We start from the raw sequence: 16,647 nt of genomic DNA, 5'->3' as shown, positions 1-16,647 counted from the left end.
AGACTTAGTTTGTAGCCTAAAATATGGTCTATCCTGGAAAAGGTCTCATGTGCACTTGAGAAGAATGTGTATTCTGTTGATGGGTAGAGTGCTCTGTATGTATGTCTGTTAGGTCTAGTTGGTGTATTGTGTTGTGTTGAAATGCTCTGTTTTCTAATTTACCTTCTGTATGGTTGTTCTATCCATTATTGTGAGCGGGGTCTTAAAACTTCCAACTGTTCCTCAAAAAACTAAAAATAGAACCACCCTATGACCCAGCAATTGCACTACTAGGCATTTATCCACGGGATACAGGTGTGCTGTTTCGAAGGGACACATGCACCCCCGTGTTTATAGCAGCACTATCAACAGTAGCCAAAGTATGGGAAGAGCCCAAATGTCCCTCGATGGATGAATGGATAAAGAAGATGTGGTATAGATATACAATGGAATATTACTCGGCAGTCAAAATGAGTGAAATCTTGCCATTCACAACTGCATGGATGGAACTGGAGGTTATTATGCTAAGTGAAATTAGTCAGTCAGAGAAAGACAAAAATCATATGACTTCACTCATATGAGGACTTTAAGAGACAAACCAGATGAACATAAGGGAAGGGAAGCAAAAATAATCTAAAAACAGGGAGGGGGACAAAACAGAAGAGACTCTTAAATATGGAGAACAAACAGAGGGTTACTGGAGGGGTTGTGGGAGGGGGGATGGGCTAAATGGGTAGGGGGCACTAAGGAATCTACTCCTGAAATCATTGTTGCATTATATGCTAACTAATTTGGATGTAAATTTTTAAAAATAAAAAATAAAATTAAAACAATTAAAAAAAAGATGTTGATTTAACAGAAAAATAAATAAATAAAATGCAATTCCCTAAAAAACAAAACAAAACAAAACAAAACAAAAAACTTCCAACTGTTATTGTAGAATTGTAACCTTTAATTTGGTTACTTTTTGCTTTATGTATTTTGATGGTCTGTCATCAAGTGCATAAACGTTCGTAATTGTTATATCTTCTTTCTCTATTGAACCTTTTATTAATATATACTGTCCTGGGGTGCCTGGGTAGCTCAGTCAGTTAAGTGTCTGATTCTCGGTTTCGGCTCAGGTCATGATCTCATGGTTTGTGGGATTGAGCCCTGTGTCAGGCACTGCACACTGACAGTGTGGAGCCTGCTTGGGATTCTCTCTCTGCCCCTCCCCTGCTCACTCTCTCTCTCAAAATAAATAAATAAACTTAAAAATATATCTATACACCTTTGTCCTTCTTTATCTCATATAACCTGTTTTTTATTTAAATTCTATTTTGTCTGATATCAGTATAGCCACCACTATTCTCCTTTGGTTACTGTTTGCATGGAATATCTTTTCATCCTTTCAATATCAACATGCTTATGTCTTTGGATATTAAGTGAGTCTCTTGTAGACAGCATATAGTTGGATCATGTGTTTTTATCCATTTTTCCAATCTCTGTCTTTGATTGCAGAGTTTACTCCATTTACATTTAAAGTAATTACTGATAAATAAGGACCTACTTCTGTCATTGTGCTATTTGTTTTCTATATGGCTTATAGTTCTTTTGTCACTCATTTCTGCATTACTGCCTTCTTTTGTGTTTCTTTTTTTTGTAGTGAAATGTTTAAATTCCTTTCTCATTTCCTTTTGTGTATATTCTATAGCTATTTTCTTTGTGGTTACCATGGGGATTATAGCTAACATCTTCAAGTTATAATTTGAATTTATACCAGCTTAACTTTAATAACATACAAAAACTCTGTTTCTACACAGCTCCTTACCCACTCCTTTTAGCTGTTGATATCACACAATTATATCTTTATACATTGTATGTCCCCAAAGATAAACTAATAATTATTTAGGGGTGCCTGAGTGGCTCAGTTGGTTAAGCATGGGACTTTTGATCTCAGCTCAGGTCCTGATCTCATGGTTCATGGGATTGAGTCCCACATCAGGCTCTGGGCTGACTGTTCAGGGCCTGCTTGGGATTCCCTCTCTCCCTCTCTATCTGCCCCTCCTCAGCTCATGCTCTCTTTCTCTTTCTCTTTCTCTCTCGCAAAATAAATAAACTTAAAAAATAATTATTTAGAAGTGCATTACTATTAATTGTGTAGAAAACAAGATTTGGAGTGAAAAACCAAAGTTACATTAATACTAGCTTTTACACTAATAATTTTCTTTTAACATATCAATCTCTTAAATCATGTAGAGAACAAAAAGATATAAACCATTGTTACAATAAAACTAGCTTTTATAATTACCCATTTACTTTTACTTCTTTATTTTTAAAGAAATAAAGAGATCTTTATTTCTGTAATAACTTTGAGTTATTGTCAAATGTCCTTCATTTCATCTTGTAAGACTCCTTTAAACATTTCTTGCAGGACAGGTCTAGTGGTCACAAACTTCCTCAGCTTTTTTAAAAATCTGAGAATGTCTTAATTGCTCCATTATTTTTGAAGGGTATAGGATTTGAAGTTTTGCTGGATATAGGCTTCTTGGTTGCTGGATATAGGATTCTTGGTTGACTTTTTTTTCCCCTTAGTACTTTGAATAAAGCCCACTCTCTCCTGGCCCAAAATCTCTAATGAGAAATCTACATACATCTTATTGATGATTCCTTGCATGTGCTGTTTTGCTTTTCTCTTGCTGCTTTCAATATTTTGTCTTTGTCTTTTGAAACTCTCATTTTAATGTATCTCAGTGTGATCTCTTTTAGTTCATCTCTCTTGGAGTTTGTTGAGCTTCTTGGATGTTTGTACTCATATCTTCTATAAAATTTGGGAAGTTTTCAGCCATTGTTTCTTCAAATATTCTCTGCTCCCCTTTCTCTTTATGGTATTCTGGTACTCTCACAAAGTATATGTTGGTCTGATTGATGATGTCCTGCAGGTCTCTTAGGCTCTGTTTACTTTCTTCATTCTCTTTTCTTTATGATCCTTAGATCAATAATTTCCAGTGTCCTATTTTTAAGTTCACTGCTTTTTCCACCTGCTCAAATCTGTCTTTGAGTTCCTCTAGTGAATTTTTCATTTTAGTTATTGTACCTTACAACTTCTGAATTTCTTTTTGGTTCATTTTTAGGTTCTCTCTCCCTTTATTGATATTTCCACTTTGTTCACATATCATTTTCTTAACTTTCCTTTAGTTCTTTTGAGCATCGTTAATACAGTTGTTATAATGTTTTTGCCTTGACATCTTCCTTTAGTTCTTTTGAGCATCTTTAATACGGTTGTTATAACATTTTTGCCTAGTATATCTGCCGTTGTGTCTTTTTCAGGGAGAGTTTGTTTATTTTTTGTCTTTGAGTGGTCCATATTTTCCTATTTTTGTTTTGTGTTTTTATATACCTTGTCATTTTTTTTGCTGAACACTGGACATTTTAATCTAACAATGTGGTAAGTCTGGAAGTCAGATTCTCCCCTTTCCCCAGGGTTTGCTATTATTTGGTTATTTATTTATTTATTTATTTATTTATTTATATTGTTGTATGCTGTCCCTGTGTTGAGGGTCAGCCTGAGGTGCAAACTTAAGATTTCTTAGGTCTTTTCCAAGCCTTTTTCTGGGAATGCATGGTTACTTTCTAATATTCCCTCTATATACAGTTGTTTTTTAATGTCCTAGTCTTTAATGTCTGGTTTTCAAAAAGGAAAAAATGAAAAATAAAGGAGGGAATAATAGGATGCTGACCCTTTAAATCTCTTGGAAGTCACTTCAGCCAGAGGGGAGGTGCAAAAAACAATGGCAGCCCTCCTCTCTGCCTGCACCTGTATTGAAGCAATCAGCAATGAGAACCGAGATCCCTGACAGTTGGAGGACAGGGCCCTTTTGTGCTGTCTAGTTCCCATAAGGTATGTGCTAGCTGCTCTAGGGATATGTGTACAGCTGCCTGCCATGTGGCTGGAGGTGGAGGATGGGTAGCTGCTATAGTGCTGAGAGCTGAAATTGACTGAAATTAATCACAATTTACCATTGAAGTCTTTCCCTGGAAGCTGTAAGACTTCAACAGGATCCAGAGCTCTAATATAGTTATATCAAACAGTTTCTGCCAGTGCAATTGTTGCCTAGATGGGGAGACAGATTCTTGGTGCTTCTTACTCCACCATCTTCCCAGAATACTCCTGTATATGGGGTAACTTTTTATTGGATGTCAGGCATTGAATTTTACAATGTTTTGTAAAATTCTAGAGGATTTTAAAATTCTTTTAATTTTAAGCTTTGATCTTGGATGCAGTTGTTACTTGGAAGCAATCTGATTCTTGGGACTTGTTTGTAAGCTTTTTCACATGGGTCCAAAATAGTCTTTAATCTAGAGTTTAGTTGGCAATACCCTTCTGAGACCTCTGGGTGATGCCTGGTTTCTCAGGAGTTCTTTCCATTCTGCTGTTGGAAACATGAACTATTCCCAGCTGTGTTCTGGTGATTGTTACCCCATTCTTTTCAGTGTCTTTCCCCCCAGCATTGGTAGCTTTCTCACAGATCTGTGCTGATCAGTACTCACTTGAAGACTGCAGATTACTGGAGCTGTCTTTCTCATGAAGCTTTGCTGTCTCCAGTACTTTGCCTTGCAAATTCTAGCCCCTTTCTCCTTCCGGAGTTCTCAGCTCTGTCTCCTCAACTCTGGTATAAACATTAACATACAGGTTTTTGTGTAGATATATGTTTTCATTTCTCATGGGTAAATACTTAAGAGTCAGACTGCTGAGTCATATGGTAAGTGTATATTTTACTATAAGAAACTGCCAAATTGTCTTCCAAAGTGGCTGCACCGTTGTACAATTCCACCCTGAAAAATCTTTGCACTATTTTATAATTTCACTCAGTAACATAAGAATTCCAGATGCTCTCCACTCTCTCCATTCTCTCCATTTTTCTTGTAGCCAATCTAATAGGTGTGTAATGGTATCATATTGTGATTTAAATTTTAATTTCCCTATTGACTGGTGATATTGACAATTTAAAAGGTGCTTATTGCCATCTATATATTGTCTTTGAGGAGGTTTCTGTTAAAATGTTTTCCCAATTTTTTTAAACTAGGTTGTTTTGGTCATATGATTGAAGAGTTAAAATTTTTTTTAATGTTTATTTAGTTTTGAGGCAGAGAGAGACAGATTGTGAGCGGGGGAGGGACAGAGAGAGAGGGAGACACAGAATCCAAAACAGGCTCTAAGCTCCAAACCATCAACACAGAGCCCAATGCAGGGCTTGAACTCACAAACCATGAGATCGTGACCTGCTTAACCAACTGAGCCACCCAGGAGCCCCTGATCGAAGATTTTGAAAAGCAGCTGTATTGAGGTATAATTTACATGACATAAAGCTCACTCATCATAAGTGTAAAATTGTGACATATCAGCACAATACAGGGTTTTTTTTTGAAGTTTATTTTTATTGTTTATTTTTGAGAGAGAAAGAGAGAGAGCAAACGTGCATGCACATGCACGTAGGGGACGGGGAGAGAAAGAGGGAGACAGAATCTCAAACAGGCTTCACACTGTCTGCACAGAGCCTGATGTGGGACTCAGTCCCATGACCCTAGGATTATTACCTGAGCCGAAATTAAGAGTCAGATGCCCAGCTGACTGAGCCACCCAGGTGCCCCTAGCACAATACAGTTTTAGTACATTTTCGTCACCCCCAAAATATTCCTTGCGCCCATTTGCTCTCTATCTCTGCTCCCACCCCAAAGCCCATGCAACTACTAATCTGTTTTGTGTATTTATAGGATTGTATTATTTGGATTTTATATAAGTGGAATGATACAATTTGCTGATCTTATGTCGAGTTTCTTCCATTTAATGTTTTTGAGATTCTTTGATGTTATAGCATCTACCAATAGTTTGTTTCATTTATTTATTTATTTATTTGAGAGAGAGAGAGAGAGAGAGAGAGAGAGAGCAGGGGAGAGGGGCAGTGGGAGAGAGAGAGAATCTTAAGCAGGCTCCGTGCTCAGTGTAGAGCCTGACATAGGACTCGATCCCACGACCCTGGGATCATGACCTGAGCTGAAGTCAAGAGTCAGATGCTCAACCAACTGAGCCACCTAAGTGGTCCTAGTCTGTTTCTTTTTTATTGCTGAATACTATTACATTATGCGGTTATATCACATATTGTTTATCCATTCACTAGTTGGTGCACATCTGGATTGTTACCAGCTTTTGGCTATTATAAACAATGCTACTATGAACGTTCACATATGTCTTTGAACATATGTTTTTATTTTCTTGGCTAGATAACTAAGAGTGGTTTTGCTTGATTGTATAGTAAGTATATGTTTAACTTTTAAAGAAACTTTCTTTGGTGAAATATTTAATTAATCTTCTGCTCATTTTTTAACTGGGTTGTTATTGTTGAATTATAGAGCTCTTTATGTGTTCTGGATGTAAGTCCCTTAGATATATGATTTGCAAATAATTTCTCCCATTCTTTGGCTTATCTTTTCATTTTTCTTGATAGGGTCCTTTGAAGCCAAGAGTTTTATTTATTTATTTTTTAAAATAAGCTCTACGCCCAACATAGGGCTTGAACTCATGACCCAGAGATCAGGAGTCACATATTTTACTGACTGAGCCAGCCAGATGCCCCCAAGAGTTTTTAATTTTGAAGTACAATTTCTTTATTTCTTCTTTTGTTGCTTATGCTTTTGCTGTTTCATCTACAAAGGTTTTGCCTCACCCAAGGTCATGAAAGTTTATGCCTATGTTTTCTTCTGTTTTATCATTTTAGCTATTATGTAGCTATATATAGCTATTATATAGGTATATGATCCATTTGGAGCTAACTTTTGTGTGTAATGTAAGAAGGGATTAACTTCATTCTTTTGCATGTAGATATCCAGTTGTCCTCACATCATTTGTTGAAAGACTATTTTTTCCCTAGTGAATTGTCTTGTCACCCATATTGAAAATTAATTGATCATAATGTAAGGGTTTATTTCTGGACTCTCAATTATATTCCATTGATTTATATGTCTACCTTATGACAGTACTACAGTCTTGATTACTGTAGCTTTGTAAGAAGTTTTGAATTCAGGAAGTGTGAGTTCTCCAAACTTGTTCTTTTTGCAGATTAGTTTGGCTATTCTGGTTTCCTTGAATTTCTATATGGATTTTAGAATCAGCTTTTCAGTTTCTGCAAAAAAGTAACTGGGAGTTTGATGGAGATTCCACTGAATCTGTAGATCATTTTAGAGAACATTGCCATTTTAACAATATTAAGTCTTTCAATCCAAGAAGATGGGGTATCTTTCTATTTATTTATGTCTTTAATTTCTTTCAAAGATGTTTCTTTAATTTCTTTCAATGACGGCTTGTAGTTTTCACTGTACATCTTATACTTCTTTTGTTAAATTTATTCCTAAATAATTTATTATTAAAAAAAATTTTTTTTTAAGTTTATTTATCTCTGAGAGAGAAAGAGAGAGCACAAGCAGGGGAGGGGCAGAGAGAGAGGGAGACACAGAGTCTGAAGCAAACTCCAGGCTCTGAGCTGTCAGCACAGAGCCCCGGGGCTCGAATTCAGGAACCATGAGATCATGCCTAAGCCCAAGTCGGATGCTTAACCAACTGAGCCACCCAGGCACCCCAATAATTTATTATTTTTATGCTATTTTATATGGAATTGTTTTCTTGATTTCATTTTTGGATTGGTCATTGCTACTGTATGTAGTTAATATTTGTATATTGATCTTAAACCCTGTAAACTTGCTGAATTTTGTTATTTCTAATGTTTTTATTTATTTAATAAATGTTTTATTTATTTAATTTAATTTTTTATATTTATTTATTTTTGAGAGATAGAGTGAGACAGAGCAGGCGCAGGGGAGGGACAGAGAAAGAGGGAGACACAGGATCCGAAGCAGGCTCCAGGCTCCGAGCTGTCATAACAAAGCCTGATGCAGGGCTCAAACTCACAAACCGTGAGATCATGATCTGAGCCGAAGTCAGACACTTAACTGACTGAGCCACCCAGGTGCCCCTCTAAGCATTGCTTTAATGACATCCCATACATATTGATGTGTTGTGCTTGAATTTTCTTTCAGTTCAACTTATCCTTTAATTTGCATTTTGTTTTCTTTTTTGACTCATGGGTTATTAAATGCCTGGTTTAATTTCCAAAACCTGGAGATTTCACAATTTTCTTCTCTTTTTGATTTCTAATTTGATTCTGTTGCATATGGAGAAAATGCTTCTTATCTCAATTTTTAAAAATTTACTGAGTCTTATTTTATTACTTAGTATATTGTCTGTCCTACAGAATGTTACATGTTTGCTTGAAAATAATGTGCTGATCCACTGTTATTGGTTTGAGTTTTCTATAAAAGTTAGATGAAGTTGTTTGATGGTATTGCTCGTCTTCTACATTCTTAATATTTTCTGATTATATGTTCTACCAGTTCCTGAAGAGGCACAATTGTTGAATTGTCCATTTCTCCTTTCAGTTTTGTCAGTTTCTGCTTCCTAAATGTTGGGACCCTGTTATTATGTGAATATTTATGTATTTGTAATTGTTTTATCTTCCTAATGTAGTGATTCTTTTATCATTATAGAGTATCTCCCTGTCTATAGTATTGTTTCTTGTCTTAAAGTCTAATTTTGTCCCACTCTTTTGTGTTATTGTTTACATGATGTTTAATTTTTCGTCCTTTTTACTTTCAAGCTATTTATGTCTTTGAATTAAAAATGTGCCCGCTTAGGGGCGCCTGGGTGGCTCAGTCGGTTGAGCGAGCGACTTCAGCTGAGGTCATGGTCTCAGGGCTCCTGGGTTCGAGCCCCGCGTTGGGCTCTGTGCTGACAGCTCGGAGCCTGGAGCCTGCTTCAGATTCTGTGTTTCCCTCTCTCTCTGCCCCTCCCCTGCTCGTGCTCTCTCTCTCTCTCTCTCAAAAATAAATATTCAAAAAAAAATTTTTAATAAAAATGTGACCCCTAGAGACAGCATATAGTTGGATCCGTTCTGGCAATCTCTATCTTTTCTTTGAAGTGTTTACAGCATTCACATTTAATGTAAGTATTGATATGATTTGATTTACATCAATCCATTCTGTTATTTTCTCATATCTCATGTCTTTGTTGTTGTTGTTGTTCTGTTCTTCCTTCATTGCCTTCATTTGTGTTAAATATTTTAATTTCTAAAAAACACTTATTTATTTTTGAGAGAGAAAGACAGAGCATGAGTGGGGGAGGGGCAGAGAGAGAGAGAGAGAGGGAGCCACAGAATCCAAAGCAGGCTCCAGGCTCTGAGCTGTCAGCACAGAGCCTGACATGGGGCTCAAACTCACGAACTGCGAGATCGTGACCTGAGTCAAAGTGAGACGCTTAACCAACTGAGCCACCTAGGCATCCCGAAATCGTATTTTTAAAGTTATTTTCTTAGTAGTTGCTAAATGGTTAAAATCCTAATTTATCACTGTCCACTTTTATATTGACTTAATTCAGGTAAAATATAGCAACTTTCCTCTAATACAACTCCGTTTCTTCTCCCCTCTTTGGTGACTATATATATATATACATATATATACGTATATATATATATACGTATATATATGTATATATATACACACACCCATTTACCCATGTTATATACATATATACATTTATATATGTTACAAACTTAACAATACAATGTTATAATTTTTGTTGTGTATAGTTTTATTCCTCTAAAAGAAATTAAATGAAGACAGTCACAAAAGGACAAATAGCATCTGATGCCACTTATGTGAGTTTCCTAGAGTAGTTAAATTTATAGAGACAAAAAGTGGCATGGTGATTGCCAGGGCTGGTTGTGGGAGGATGAGGCGTTAATATTTGATGGGTACAGAGTTTCCATTTTCTTCAATCTTTCTTTTTTTATGGTCTTCAGATTGGATCATTTCTTCTTATCTGTTTGCAAGTCCACTATTTCTTCCGGTAACTCAGCTCTGCAGCTGGGCCTTTATAGTGAATTTTTCTTTTCAGGCGTTTAACTCTTACTTTTCAGCTCTTAAAGTTTCTATTTTTCTGTTGAGAATTTCTGTTTGTTGGATTCTCGTCATCATATTTTCCTTAACTCTTTGAACGTTTTTATAAAAGCACATTTGAAATTTTGTCTGATAAATCCAACATCCATACCCAATCAGTCTGTTCCTGTTGACCTTTTTTTTCCCTGAGTGTGGATTATACTTCCTTATTCCTTTGTGTGTCTCATGATTTTTTTTAATAATAATATTGAGAAACTCTGGGTTATAATTTCATTTTTCCCAAGAATGTTTTGTTTTTGCTTTTGTTTGTGATTTGCCTGGACTTAAACTGCAGATTGTCTCCCCTGTGGTGTACTTCCACTGGCATCTCTGTTTAGGGTGTTTTTCTCACCTTTCTCTCTTATTTTCATGCTTATCCCAGCTTCCTAACGATTGCCCTTCATCTGCATAGCTTAGTGATCTGCCAAGAATTTGGGCAGGGGATGTGCTCAAATACTTTGAATCTATAAGGTTTCACCCTTTGCCGACTGATCTGTGTATGGGTTGTGGAAGTTATTGATGGTTCATCCAGTTCTCAAGACTGCCTCTACGTTTACTTTTCACGAGAGCTCTCATCGATCTCCTTTGTGAATATATATACTTTCTCAGTCAGCCAGGCATCTATGGAGTCTATCTAGTCCTTGTATGGCTCTCTGATATCAAGGATCTCCCCATTAAATTTCTCAGGGGTCGGTTGCTCACCCCAAGCAGGCTAGCAAAGCTGCAGATTTTTCCCACTTGTTTCCTACAAACGTTTACTAATAATGCTGCCGGCTTCAGTTTTTACTTGCTTCAATTCAAATACATCCTCTCTTGTGGATATACTTCTGGTTTTCATCATTTTCCTGACTCTGGTAACACTATTATTCTTAATGACTGAGCTGGGGGCAGGGGGTGGGGAGGGGGAACAGCCCTAGGCAGGAAAACTGCAAAATTCCGTTGTTTTTCAAAGTTCTAACATTTTTTCATGAATAAATGCTTCTCAGAACCCTGTGGTTTGCCTTTGGTTAATTGCTAGAACCCTCTAAAGGTTGTTTGTTTGTTTCTTTTGTTTTTTTGTTTTTTGGAAAATGTGTCCAGTTTTATATTTGTTTCGGGGGAAGACTATTTGCCAACCTCTTCATGTCTCCTCGGCCAGAAGGCCCCCTTCCTGTTATTGACTTTTGAGAATTCTTTATGCATTCTGGATACTCGTCCTTTATCAGATATGTGTATTGCAAATATTTTCTTCCAGGCTGTGACTTGTCTTTTTATCTACTTAACAGTGTGTTTTAAAGAGGAAAACCTTAAAATTTTTATGAAATACAGTTTACTGATATTTTTTTCTTTATAGATAGTGCTTTTTCTTTATAGATTGTGCTTTTTTTTCTTTATAGATTGTGCAAAAGAAAGTTTTGCCTGACCCAAGGTCACAAAGATTTTTCTACTATGTGTACTTTTAGAAAATTCATAGTTTTAGGTTTTATATTTCTGTCTCTGGTCCACTTTAAACCTAATTTTTTAATGAGCTGAGGTTCTTCTTTTTTTTTTTTAATGAATGTCTAATTGTCCCAGCACAATTTGTTGAGAAGAATATTGTTTGTCCATTGAATAGACTTAGCACCTTTGTCAAAATTCAGTTGACTATACATGTATGAGTATAACTCTGGATTCTCAATTCTGATCTGTTGAAAGATAAACTAAAGTACATTAAATTTTGAAAGAGTATATTTGAGCAACAAAAAAGTTTATTTGAGCAGAAAATCGATTTTTTTTTTAGTTGAAAAAATTTTAATTAAAGAACGAACAATGGTTGTTAACATTAAAAACAATGATCTGGGGCACCTGGGTGGCTCAGTCAGTTGACTTCAAGTCAGGTCATGATGTCACAGTTCATAGGTTAGAGCCCCACATCGGGCTTTGTGCTGACAGTGTGCAGAGCCTGCTTCAGATTCTCTGTCTCCCTCACTTTTTTGCCCCTCCCCTGCTCACGCTCTCTCACTCTCAAAAATAAATAAGTATTTAAAAAAAGTAAAATAAAAATAAAAACGATGATCTATTCATTATACAGAAAAGCATTTAGGACACATTATATAAATGCATTTACTTGTAGAAGGGAGGAAATATGAACACTGAAATTTGACCACCAGGAATAAGACTCCATTTAGCTTTTTCTAAATGAAGGGACAGAGTGGACACATTATTTTTCCCCTTTCTGAAAGCACATGTAAGAGACTGTTGGAAACAAAAGCCGTTAGGGGCATTTCACCTTGCAGGAGCTTTGGGGAAAGGCTTTTATAGAGCAGATGTGGAAGCAAAGCAAGGAAATCGTTTGATTCGCTATAGCTTAAGCAGTTGCCTTATTTGGGAAAGTCTAGTTGGCTATTTGTAATTGGTTGTTCTTAAGTTTTGACTTCTTAACCATGATGCGTTTACAGGATTTACTCTGGATTGGGTTCAGTTTGCTTACGTAGGATGCCAGGGCGTTAGAGCCTCCTCAGTCTAATGGCCCTCTTGTATAATTACTTTAACAGTTTCATGGACGTATGTGTGTCTCCTTGTGTCGGTGCTACACTGTCTTGAATATTGTAGCTTTATAGTAAATCTTGAAAATAAAGTAGGGTTTTTTTTGTTAATGTTTTTTTTTGGATATTCAAGTTCCTTTGTATTTCCATAAATATTTTTAAATCCCCTTGTTGATTTCTATGAAAAAACCTAATGGGGTTTTGATTGGGATTGCATTAAATCTATACATCAAGTTGGGAAGGATTGGCCTCTTAACAATACTGATTGTTCCAATCCATAAATACTTATTTAGATCTCCTTTAGTTTCTCTTATTTTGTTGTTTTCAGAATACCAAGCTTGCATATGTTTTGTGATTTTATACCAAGTATTTTGTGCTTTTTATGCTATTGTAATGATACTATTTTTAAAATTTCCATTAGAATTTTTCATTGCAAATGTATAGAATACAATTGATTTTTCTGTGTAGACTTTGTATCCTGTAACTTTGCTAAACTCATTTATTAGAGTAGTTTTTTGTAGATCTTTGTGATTTTCTACATAGACAATTATGTTCTTTGCTAACAGAGATGGTTTACTTCTGCCTTTCCAGTCTATATGCCTTTTATTTCTTTTCCTTGAATTATTATTGCACTGGTTAGCACATCCTTTAAATGTTCAGCAGGAGGGGGTGCCTGGGCGGCTCAGTAGGTTCAGTGCCCGACTCTTGATTAGGCTTACAGTTGGTGAGATTGTGCCCCATGTTGGGCTCTGCTCTGAGTGCAGAGCCTGCTTGGGATTCTCTCTGCCCACCCCCACCCCCCGACTTGTGCATGCACATGAGCTCTCTCAAAAATAAATAAATGTTAAAAAAAAATAAATGCAACAGGAGTGGTAAGAGTGTACATCTTTGCTTGTTCTTGAACTTAGAGAAGCATTCAATGTTTCACCTTAAAATATAAGCAGATGTAGGTTTTTAGTGGATGTCTTTCATGGAGTTGAGGCAATTCCCTCTCATTCTTAGTTTGCTGAGATGTTTTTATCAGGAATAAATGTTGAATCTCTTCTATTCCTCTTAACTTCTTTTTCATATTTCACATTTTTATCATTCATTACTGAATTCTTGGTAATTTTTAGGCTTTATATTTCAGTTTAGTAATTCTCTCTTTGACTTTGTCTACTCTGCTTTTGATCTTGTCCTTTGAGGTTTTTTATTTGAATTAGTATAGTTTTCATTTCTTGAAGTTTTATCTGGTTTGTATTCAAATATGTCTAGATAATTTTGTTAGTATATTATTCTGTCATCATATTTTCAATATTTTTTTAAAACTTCTTTAAAAATATTCAAGCACTTTTTTCTACTTTGTTTCTTATTCCATTTTATGAAGTATTTGTAGATTTCACCATGGTATGTGTTGTTTCTGCTAATTCATGATCCTTGTGGTTTGTTTCCTCATGAGTTTATTGATTTTTGATTTTGAGCTTAATGTTCCTTGGAATTCTTTGAGATTTGTGTTTAAAATCCGTTATTGCAGGGGCACGTGGGTGTCTCAGTCTTTTGAGCCTCGGACTTTGACTCGGGTCATGATCTCATGGGTTCGTGAGTTCAAGCCCTGCACTGGGCGTGGAGCCTGCTTCGTATCCTCTGTCCCTCTCTCTCTCTGCCCCTCCCCAACTTGCGTGCGTGCTCTCTCTCTCTCTCTCTCTCTCTCTCAAAAATAAATAAATAAATAAATAAATAAATAAATAAATAAATAAATAAAACAAACCTGTTACTCCAGAGAGGACTTTGTTTGCTTCTGCCAGTCACCTAGGGGTACTTCCAACTCAGAACTACTTTTTTTTTTTTTAAGTTTATTTTTATTTATTTTGAGAGAGAGATAGAGAGAGCAAGTGGGGGAAGGGGAGAGAGGGAGACAGAATCCCAAGCAGGGTCTGCACTGCCAGCACAGAGCCCTCTGTGGGGCTCAAACTGATGAACTGCAAGATCATAACCTGAGCCGAAGTCAAAAGTTGGGCACTCAACCAACTGAGCTACCCAGGTGCCCCAACTCAGAACTACTTTTAAGTAAGTTTTGGTCTTGGGTTTTATCTAGTCACATAGGAAAGACGATTTGGGGCTTCCCTCTGCATGAGTGTTAGCTTGTGTCAGGAATCCTCACAGACTTCTTTTATTCCCTGTGTTCCTACTCCACCCAGAGCTGAGTGACATAGGAAAGCCTCCTGTGGATGAACTTTTTACCCCCCGTTTCTTCCCTAGAGCACTGACTTTTGAGAAAGCCCCAAATTTGGGATCCTTGATGGGGTCCTTGATGACCTCTTTTAGGCACAGACCTAACTAAGGCTTTTTCTTCTCTGTCCTGCTTTGTTTTGGTTCTCCTAAAACCAGAGCTTCAGACAGAGGCTTGCATGTACTTAATTTAGGAAGTGATTCCAGGGAACAGGAGTGAGGGATGGGGAGAGTGGAAGAAAGAAAGAAGAGAAGCCAGTACAAGGTCACCTTATCAAGGGGACCTCTGATATTTCTTGATTCTTACAGAACCTTCTGAGGAGCCTTGTGAAATAGGGGCTGGAGGGAGAAACGTTTGTTGTTTCTGTCACCCAGTGATCAAGAGTGGCCCTATAGGCATTAACTTCCCCAGATGTACATGTGTGGAGGTCCAAGAGATTCCCAAGGGGACCCTACCCTGTGGAGTCCAAATAGACTCGGACAGGAAGTGAGAAGTAGGACACAAGTAACCAAGGTGAGGCAGCACCTGGTCGACGCTGGCCAGAACCCATACAAAGTGGCTCCGAAGTGGGCAGAGTCAGAGCGGGGGCCAAAAGGACGGGAGTAGTGCCTGAAAACTGCCATTTACAAGCTAGGCCCTAAAGGAGGAAGGGACCAAGTGTAGGCTTACTCCTGGTGAGAACTCATCCTCTTGTTATTCTGGCTTCTGCTTCTCTAACTTAACACCAGTTCATCTGTGCTTTAAATACACAGTTTTTAGGGGCACCTGGGTCGTTCAGTTGGCTAGAGGTCGGACTTCAGCTCAGGTCATGATCTCATGGTTAGGGAGTTTGAGCCCTGAATTGGGGTCTGTGCGGAAAGCTCAGAGCCTGGAACCTCCTTCAGATTCTGTGTCTCCCTCTCTCTCTGCCCCTTCCCTGCTCACGCTCTGTCTCTCTCTCTCTCTCTCAAAAATAAAAACTAAACATTAAAACAGAATTTAAAAAAATACACGGTTTTTATATTCAGCATTTTAAGGGAAAGATTTCACTACTCATCTAGCCTGCATATTGCCAGATACAGAAGTAAATGTCACTGGTTCAAAATGCTTAATATGTACTTTAATATTTCTTCTAAAATTGTGAAATCAAGGAAATTGTCAAAATCAAGCATCCTTTTCTGGAGTTCCCAGAATCTACCTTTTATGCCCTATTTTGGAAAACAGGCCAGTCGATAATAATAAGAGCTAACGCTACCACTTTTTGAATCCTTATGATGTGCTAGACACTGTGCTAAGTGCTTTATTAAAATAATTTTTTTAATGTTTATTTAGTTTTGACAGAGAGAGAGACAGAGCATGAGCGGGGGAGGGGCAGAGAGAGAGGGAGACACAGAATCCGAAGCAAGCTCCAGGCTCCGAGCTGTCATGTGCTGAGTGCTTTATAAACATCATCTAAGTGAATCCTTACAACCATATTAGGATAGTCACTTTGGTTCCCATTTAATAGATGAGGAAACTGAGGCCTACAGAGGTTGCCCAAGACCATATAGTATACAAGCTGCTGAGCCAGAATTTAGTCGAGAGTTTCCCCACTTTCTCTACCAAGTCTGCCTTTCTTCAGAAAAGCCTTCCCTTCTTTCCACAGTACTTTTCTCAAAACATACAATAGGCCCAGAAGAGTGCTTAAGTTCCAGGGTCCCTGGGCAGCTGACTAGGAGCAGGAAGCTGAGTTTGAGTTTGAGCCAGTAGACACACGGAGCTTTCCTATCTACCCAAGAAAACTGCAAGGGCCCCAACAGGCCTTTGAAGGCCGATGCTAGCAACTCCCAATTCCAGGCAAATCATGAACCCTTCTTTCTTGTAGACTGGTGACTGTCCCGGCTGGAGCTCTGTGGAAGGGGGTAGGAAATACAGGCCCAGGGAATGGGTACACAACTAGAGCCAGCTGCCCCC

This window comes from Panthera leo, chromosome B3 (genome assembly GCF_018350215.1).
Source record: "Panthera leo isolate Ple1 chromosome B3, P.leo_Ple1_pat1.1, whole genome shotgun sequence".
NCBI lineage: Eukaryota > Metazoa > Chordata > Mammalia > Carnivora > Felidae > Panthera > Panthera leo.
This window is presented reverse-complemented; position numbering follows the sequence as displayed.